The sequence below is a fragment of the Wyeomyia smithii genome, chromosome 2 (assembly GCF_029784165.1).
Source record: "Wyeomyia smithii strain HCP4-BCI-WySm-NY-G18 chromosome 2, ASM2978416v1, whole genome shotgun sequence".
Lineage (NCBI taxonomy): Eukaryota > Metazoa > Arthropoda > Insecta > Diptera > Culicidae > Wyeomyia > Wyeomyia smithii.
Window position 1 is genome coordinate 144850528 of NC_073695.1, and position 8396 is coordinate 144858923.

Here is an 8396-nt window from a genome sequence, read left to right on the forward strand (position 1 = left end):
TCCTGATTTTAATTTTAAATCAAACCGCTTCCTGGGGCACCAAAAACCCCTCGTGCACCCATTTCTCGATCAGAAGATAAAAACGAAACAGGGTTCATAAAATTTTCTGATATTGTGGACTGGATATTTAAAACATTCAACATACCAGATCCCCTACAAAATATTCTTCTTGCCCTTCTCCTTACAGTGAAAACCTATTTGAAGCAACTAGCAGCAACGTGGCCCATCATTTCAGCTATCATATCTTTCGATGACTAATACGGCGAAAGAGGTTAGGAATTTTATCACTGTATTACAGTGGAATTGCAGAAGTATCATCCCCAAATTCGATCTATTTTCTTATTTGATAAATACATACAATTGTGACGCATTCGCGCTCTGTGAAACCATTCTCAATTCAAACGATTAACTCAATTTCCACGATTTTAACATTATTCGTCGAGATCGAGACTCACACGGTGGAGGGGTACTTTTAGGGATCAGAAAGTGCTATTCTTTTTTCAGAATCGACCTCCCCTCGATCTCCAATATTGAAGTCGTCGCCATTCAAACGCATAACGAATGCCATTCAAACGAATGGAAAAGACCTATGCCTTGTTTCGTTATATATCCCTCCATCCGCGCGGATTGAACAGAGGCTTCTCACTGATATAGTAGAGTTGCTTCCCGCGCCTTTTTTTATATGACCTCACACGTAACATTGATTGGAAGTCTTATGAGACCATAATATCGTAAAATCGAGTCCCACGTGGAACTTCCTCCGAAGGAAGAATACGCGTTCCTTTCTGGTTTGATCATCGACGCCGCGACTCAAGCTCAGACGAAACCGATACCCGGGGTAACGATTAGACGGCGCCCTCCCTCCAAGTGGTGGGACAAAGAGTGCTCAGACCTGTACGCGCGAAGGTCCTCGGTGTATTTGGCTTTCCGAGAACAAGGCACTGTCTATTTGCTCCGAAAGTACGATGTACTGGATAGACAGATGGAGAGCTCGATAAAAGCAAAAAAACGCGGATTCTGGCAGCGGTTTGTAAACGCGTTGTCGAGGGAAACAGCGAAGAGCACACTTTGGGATACCGCCAGACGCATGCGGAATCGTAACGTTTCGAGGAGTATTCAGATCGCTGGATACTAGATTTCGCTAAAAAGGTCTGTCCGGACTCTGTCCCCGAACAGAAGACCTTTCGCGACGCGTTTTTAGTAGCTACGGAAGAGCCTTCATTTTCGATGTTGGAATTTTCAATGGCTCTCCTCTCGTGCAACAATAAAGCTCCAGGAATGGATAGAATTAAATTCAACTTGTTGAAGAATCTACCCGACTCTGCAAAAAGACGCTTGTTGGACTTGTTCAACAAGTTTCTTGAGCTAAACATTGTGGAGGGAGGTAAAAGTCATTGCTATGCGAAAACCCGGAAAACCTGCCTCTGATCACAATTCTTATAGGCCGATTGCTATGCTCTCTTGCCTCCGGAAATTAATAAAGAAAATGATCCTCTTACGGTTAGACAAATGGGTCGAAACAAATGGTTTACTTTCAGATACTCAATTTGGTTTCCGCCGGGGCAAAGGAACGAACGATTGTCTAGCGTTGCTTTCTACTGAAATTCAACTCGCCTTTGCTCGAAAAGAGCAAATGGCTTCTGCATTCTTGGTCATTAAGGGGGCATTTGACTCTGTCTCTGTAGAAGTTTTGAACAAAAAACTTCACTCGCAGGGACTTTCGCCAAATTTGAATAATTTTTTAGTTCAATTTGTTGTCAGAAAAGCAATTGTATTTCTCACATGATGATTCGACAACTTCCCGAATTAGTTACATGGGTCTTCCCCGGGGCTCATGTTTAAGCCCTCTCTTATATAATTTTTTCGTCAATGAAATCGATAAATGTCTTGCAAATTCATGAACGCTACGGCAACTTGCAGACGATAGCGTTGTATCCATTACTGGAAGCGAGGCTAACGATCTGCAAGGACCATTGCAAGACACCTTAGACAATTTGTTTGAATGGGCTCTTAAGCTGGGTATCGAATTTTCTCCGGAGAAAACTGAGCTGGTCGTTTTTTCTAGGAAGCATAACCTAGCTCAGCTGCAGCTCCTACTAACGGGTAAAACAATCACTCAGGTTTTAGTCGCTAAATATCTCGGGGTCTGTTTCGACTTTGAATGCACCTGGGCTTGCCATATTAGGTATCTGACACGAAAATGCCAACAGAGGATTAATTTTCTTCGTACGATTACCGGAACCTGGTGGGGAGCCCACCCAGGAGACCTTCTAAGGCTTTACCAAACAACGATATTGTCTGAAATTGAGTACGGGTGTTTCTGCTTCCGCAGCAAACACACATTTGATCAAACTGGAACGAATACAATATCGCTGTTTGCGTATTGCCTTAGGTTGCATGCAGTCGACCCATACGATGAGTCTTGAAGTGCTAGCGGGTATTCTTCCGTTGAAACATCGCTTTTGGAATCTCTCTTATCGGTTGCTAATTCGATGCACAGTTATGAACCCATTAGTAATTGAAAATTTCGAGAGGTTGGTCGACCTTCAATCTCAATCCAGATTTATGACTTTATATTTTGACTATATGGCTCAAGATATTAATCCTTCTTCATAAGAATCCTCCAATGTCGCACTTTTAGATACTTCTAATAATGCTATATTCTTCGACACCACCATGAAAGTAGATATTATTGATATCCCGGATCAATTGCGACCGCAAGAGATCCCTAAGATTTTTTCCAATAAGTTCAAACATGTTAGTTGTGATAAAATGTTTTACACTGACGGATCTAAACTAGATGAGTCCACTGGCTTCGGCGTTTTCCACGAAAATTTTACCGCCTCCTACAAACTCGATGCTCCTGCTTCCGTGTACGTCGCAGAACTTGCTGCTATTCAGTACTCTCTTGGGATCATCGAAACCCTACCCATAGACCACTACTTCATCTTCACAGACAGTCTCAGTGCCATTGAGGCTTTGCGATCGATGAAGACTGTGAAGCACACCCCGCATTTCCTGGGGAAAATACGGCGATTTTTAAGTGCTTTAACAGATAAAAATTACCGGGTTACCTTAACGTGGGTCCCTTCTCATTGTTCCATTCCGGGCAATGGAAAGGCTGACGCTTTAGCTAAGGTGGGTGCTATTGATGGCTATATTTATGTAAGACCAATTGCTTATGATGAATTTTATAGCATTTTGCGTCAGAGAACACTTAACAGTTGGCAATCATCATGGAACTCAGATGAACTGGGACGGTGGCTACATTCCATTATTCCTAAGGTATCGACGAAAGCATGGTTGGATGTAGGTCGGGACTTCATTCGCGTGATGTCCAGACTTATGTCCAATCATTACACGTTAAACACGCATTTCTTTCGTATAGGGCTTGTAGACAGTAATCACTGCGTTTGTGGCGATGGCTACCATGACATCGAGCATGTTGTTTGGTCGTGTACCGAATACTGTGGTGTTAGGTCCGAGCTTATAGATTCCCTTCGGGCCCGAGGAAAACAACCGAACGTACCCGTTAGAGACATTCTGGGAAGTGGTGATCTCCAGTACATGACACAGCTATACGGGTTTATAAAAAATTCTGGCATTAAAATTTGATTTTTTTTATCTATTTGTTAGAATACAATTCCCGTCACATACTGAACTGAACTGAACAATTCCCGTCACAAACATAACATGTTATAGAAAAAATAGATTTTCTCAGGCATCTTTATAACGGCGCAGTTTTTGAATATATCTAATGAAAGCTCTTGAGTTACACTACAAAACGTATTATTTGGATTTTAATCCTAGATCTGTTGGCAAGAGAAAAACTGCTGTGAAAATCACCTTCTTTTTTTAGAAACATGCGAATGTCTCATCATATATTCTCGATAGCAACTTCCAATAACCCTCATTTTGTTGCCTTTATAGAGTAGAATAAACATGCCAATTTTCATGACAATCGATTCAGTTTACACGAATTTATAACAATTTTACGTTTTTAGCAACTTTTGGACATAAGTTTTTAACGTGCTTTTTTACCCCACTTACTATTTTTCAAAAAATCTGACATTATGCAAAACATTGTTCTATTATATAGATGACCAAACCACGAAAGTTTCAGTCCGATCTGAGAACCACGATACAACCTCCCTTGTAAAGGTGGTTGCGGTTCTCGCGAACTGGCCCTTAAGAAGTCACTTTTAAACATATCGCACAGAGTTTTCTTCGGTTCCAGGATAATTTTTTGCAAACACGCACCGAACACACCACAAAAACCCCGTTTACGCAAATTTGACAACTTGCTCTCCGTTTCCGTGAATCGAAGCAATCCGCCAACCCCCAATGGTAACCCAAAAGCAGTTCACAACGCTACATCAACAACAATTCCACCAGAGACTGAGGTTTTGTTGAGCTTAGGACCGAAGTTCGCTTTGCCATATACCTTCGTCACTGACGTGCCACTTTTCCACTTGATCGCGGATTTGGAAAATGTCCCCATTTCCAATCCGGATAAATCATTGCGAGATCGTAATCGATGCAATGTCGTCAATATGAACTATCTGCACACGTTTGATTCAGCATCATAGAATCCTCTGAACGCATTCTTACAACATGCCTGCAAAATAACAAAGCGCTTCGTCAAAGACAACCCAGACACGATTATTGCTCAGTCTGACAAGGAAAAACAAACCACAAACCGTTATATTGTACGAGAATGATTACAACTCAAAAATGCTACACCTATTGTCTGATAAGAACATATACAGGCCCACTAAAACCAACCCCACATCGGGTTTTCAAAAGCAAAACAACGATCTGGTAAATCGACTGCTAAACATAGAGTTGATTGATTCAACAACAGTCTATCAGCTACGCACTTTGTCATCGCATTGCTCAAGAATATATGGACTACCGAAGGCACATAAGCAGGACCTACCGCTCCGGCCAGTCGTACCCAACATCGGAGGACCATCATACATGCTGTTTAAACATATTGGACGCATCGTGCGAGCATCGATTGGGTGTAAGTATAATGTAACAGACTCCTTCAGCTTCTACGAGTACACTAATACGGTACGACTGCCACCAAGCTACATACTTATTTCGTTGGATGTGGTATCTCTATTCACTTGCATACCCAGGAGTCTAGTAATACACACAATAATAACCAAATCGGATAGAATCAAACTACACATGAAGATCAACCATGATTTTTTAATTGAAATTTTATATTTTTGAATGGAATGTTGTTTGTTCCCATTTCGTGGACAGTACTTCAAACAGATCTCTGGAACCGCCATGGGGAATTCCTTCTCGCCCACCGCAGCTGATTTAGTTATGGAAACATTGCTTGAAGAAGTGGTAGAACGGTTGAATTTCCCGCTCCCACTTTTGAAAAATCTACATAGATGACATAATCCTCGCAGTGTCCGCAGATAAAGTCAAAGAAGTTTTAGATGTTTTTAATAGCTATGACAGCAACCTACAGTTTACGTGTGAAAGGGAAGAGGAGGGTAGAATTCCATATCTCGACATGGTGCTAGTCCGCAAAGCAGACCAGTCCATTAAAACGGAATGGTATTCCAAACCCATGGCCTCGGGTAGATTCCTGAACATTTTCTCTTGTCACCCGTTGCATATGAAAATGAATGTGGTTGCCAACTTTATCATGAGAGTACGAAAACTCAGCACAAACCTTCCTCCAAAAGCGACCAACGACGTCATAGACGAACATCTTAAGATCCTTTATCGTTGCGAAATTGATTGCAGAACAGACTAATGATAAGGAACGTACAAGATGCCCCAGCAGGAACATTGCCAACAACATACAAACCAATGCCCAATATCGACAGATTGACGGTGCGCATAAAGAAATCACTGCGTATAGATTTCCCAGAAATTACCCTAGCTACACGTAATGAGCACACCATAAACCATTTGTTCACGAACACCAAAGATCGGATCGCAACATTAGATCGCAACAACGTCATTTACAAAATTCCCTTTGCCAACTGCTATGTTGGGCTCACTACACAGCAACCACTATTGGAAGTGGCCGTCATGATATGACCAATAGCTTCAGTCCAGTCTGGTATTGCACTTCGAAGTTTTTTCATAACTTTCAAGTGATAGCGACTCGAGCAATGCCCTTTTATTAGACCAGTATATGTGCTTAGATCTTTCTTTGAAAGCTCCAGTATTAGAACCGTTCGGTGTGATAAACCTCTTTGACTGCCTACCAATGGAAGTGTTTGTCAAGTTGGCCTCCACCTTCAAAATTTTCCGTGCTTTCAGCTCCGTTCTGAGTAGAGAAGCGGATAAGCCACAGAATGGTTCTGGTCTTATGAACTGATGAGACGATCCATATCTTGCAAGTTCATCGGCTTTTTCGTTTCCATCGATTCCACAGTGACCAGGAACCCAATATAAATTTACCTGATCATTGAAACCCAGTGTTTGAAGTGATTGAAAACACTCCCAAACAAGTTTTTATGTGCATATTGCAGAATTCAGAGTATTTAAAGCTGCTTGACTGTCGGACATGATGCAAATGTTTGAGTGTACGTATTTCCTGAGTAGGCACAAAACAGAACATTCTAGTATAGCTTGGACTTCGGCTTGGAATATGGTTGGCCATCGACCCATCGGAATTGATAGATTCACGCCTGGGTCTGTTACTCTTGCTCCCACTCGATTGTTAATTTTTGAACCATCTGTGTAAAAAACAATTGAACCCGGACGGACCTCGGGACCCCCGCGTTCCCAAACATCGCGCTCGGGCTTAACTATTCGAAATCTTCTTTCAAAGTTGTATCTTTCCTCAATCCAGTCTTCATTGTTGGTTACTAGGGGATTGATACGAATAGTTTTTAGAATATTTAGATGACCTGTTAGGTCACCTTTGAAGAGTTCCGAAAGTCTTTTGATCCTTAAAGCACTCTTCTCTGCTACTAATTTTATACACTGATGCAGTGAAAGCATAAAAAGTAAAGCTTCCAGTGCCTTGGTGGGTGTACTTTTCATTGCACCCGTTACTGAGAGAGTAGCTAGCCGGTTAAGTTTTTCCAACTTATCTTGAGCACCTCTTTCTTTTGTTTTTGGCCACCAGACCAGTGAAGCGTAGGTGATTCTGGGTCTCACAATCAGGCTTCGAAACGGTCAGCATTTTCATTTCATTCATCTCGCTTCCTTATCGTGCATCACAGTCGGTTTTCGCTCGTAAATGTAAAACTAACCTCGTCTCTCAAACAAAGAATAGGATGGTCACTCGACATCGCGCATCAAAGAGATTATCACTGTCATTCGTTTGGCGATGTTATTTCGGCCTATTTCTATCTACTTCGTTCTATTTATGTTGATAAATATTATAACAAGAACAATTATACAAATAATTTCCGAAATATCCGCACCCAACGTGCGTAATTCTCATTTTTAGAAAAAATGTCAAAAACGTTTGAGGAAAAAACGTCCTGGTGGCGGTGTTCGTTTGACATGTTCGTTCAAGAATGTATTAAGACAGCGAACCTTGCTAGCATCAGAGGAAGAAGAAGACGATTATCGCAGTAAAAAGCGGTTCGTGACCATTTCGAAGCCTGCTCACAATAGCCAAATAATCGAACGGATCATTTTCGGTTTTAGTCCCCATTTTTTACCAAAATTTTTTTTACATATCCATAGAGTATTTGTGGCTTTGCCTATTGCCTGCTCTAGATGTGTATTCCAGTTAAGTTTTTTGTCAAAGAGTACCCCGAGATATTTCATGTTGTCTGAGAGTTCCAAAATCTCACCTGTCAATCTTATATTATTTAGTTTAACTTTCCTCCTCCGTGTAAATGGAACGATAGTAGTTTTTGAAGGATTTACATTTAGACTTTCCCTATCGCCCCACGAGGAAACAATGTGTAGAACAGTTTGCATTCGGTTAGCGATGATAGCGTCATACTTGCCACGAACAATTATGACTATATCATCAGCGAACCCAACTATTCCAAACCCATCATCTATCATTTTTTTAGAAGATCATCTACTGCTAATTACCACAACAGAGGAGATATCCTTCTTGCGGGCAATCTTTTATTTCTCTTACACTTATGTACGAGCTTCCAAGATTTGCTGATATTTCTCTTTTTGATAACACATCGGTGATCCTATGAATAATGCAATTGTTGAAATCACGTTTCTTCATTGCAGCGGTCATTGAGTCACGGGATGAATTATCAAATGCTCCTTCTATGTCAAGGAACTCCGCAAGCTTCTTTCGCTGCAAATGATTTCTCCAGTTTTGTAACAATAGGAAGAAGTGCTGTTACAAATGATTTACCCTCCTGATATGCAAATTGATGTTTGCTGAGAGGAGATTTAGAAAAATATGATGACTTGATGTGTTCACCGAT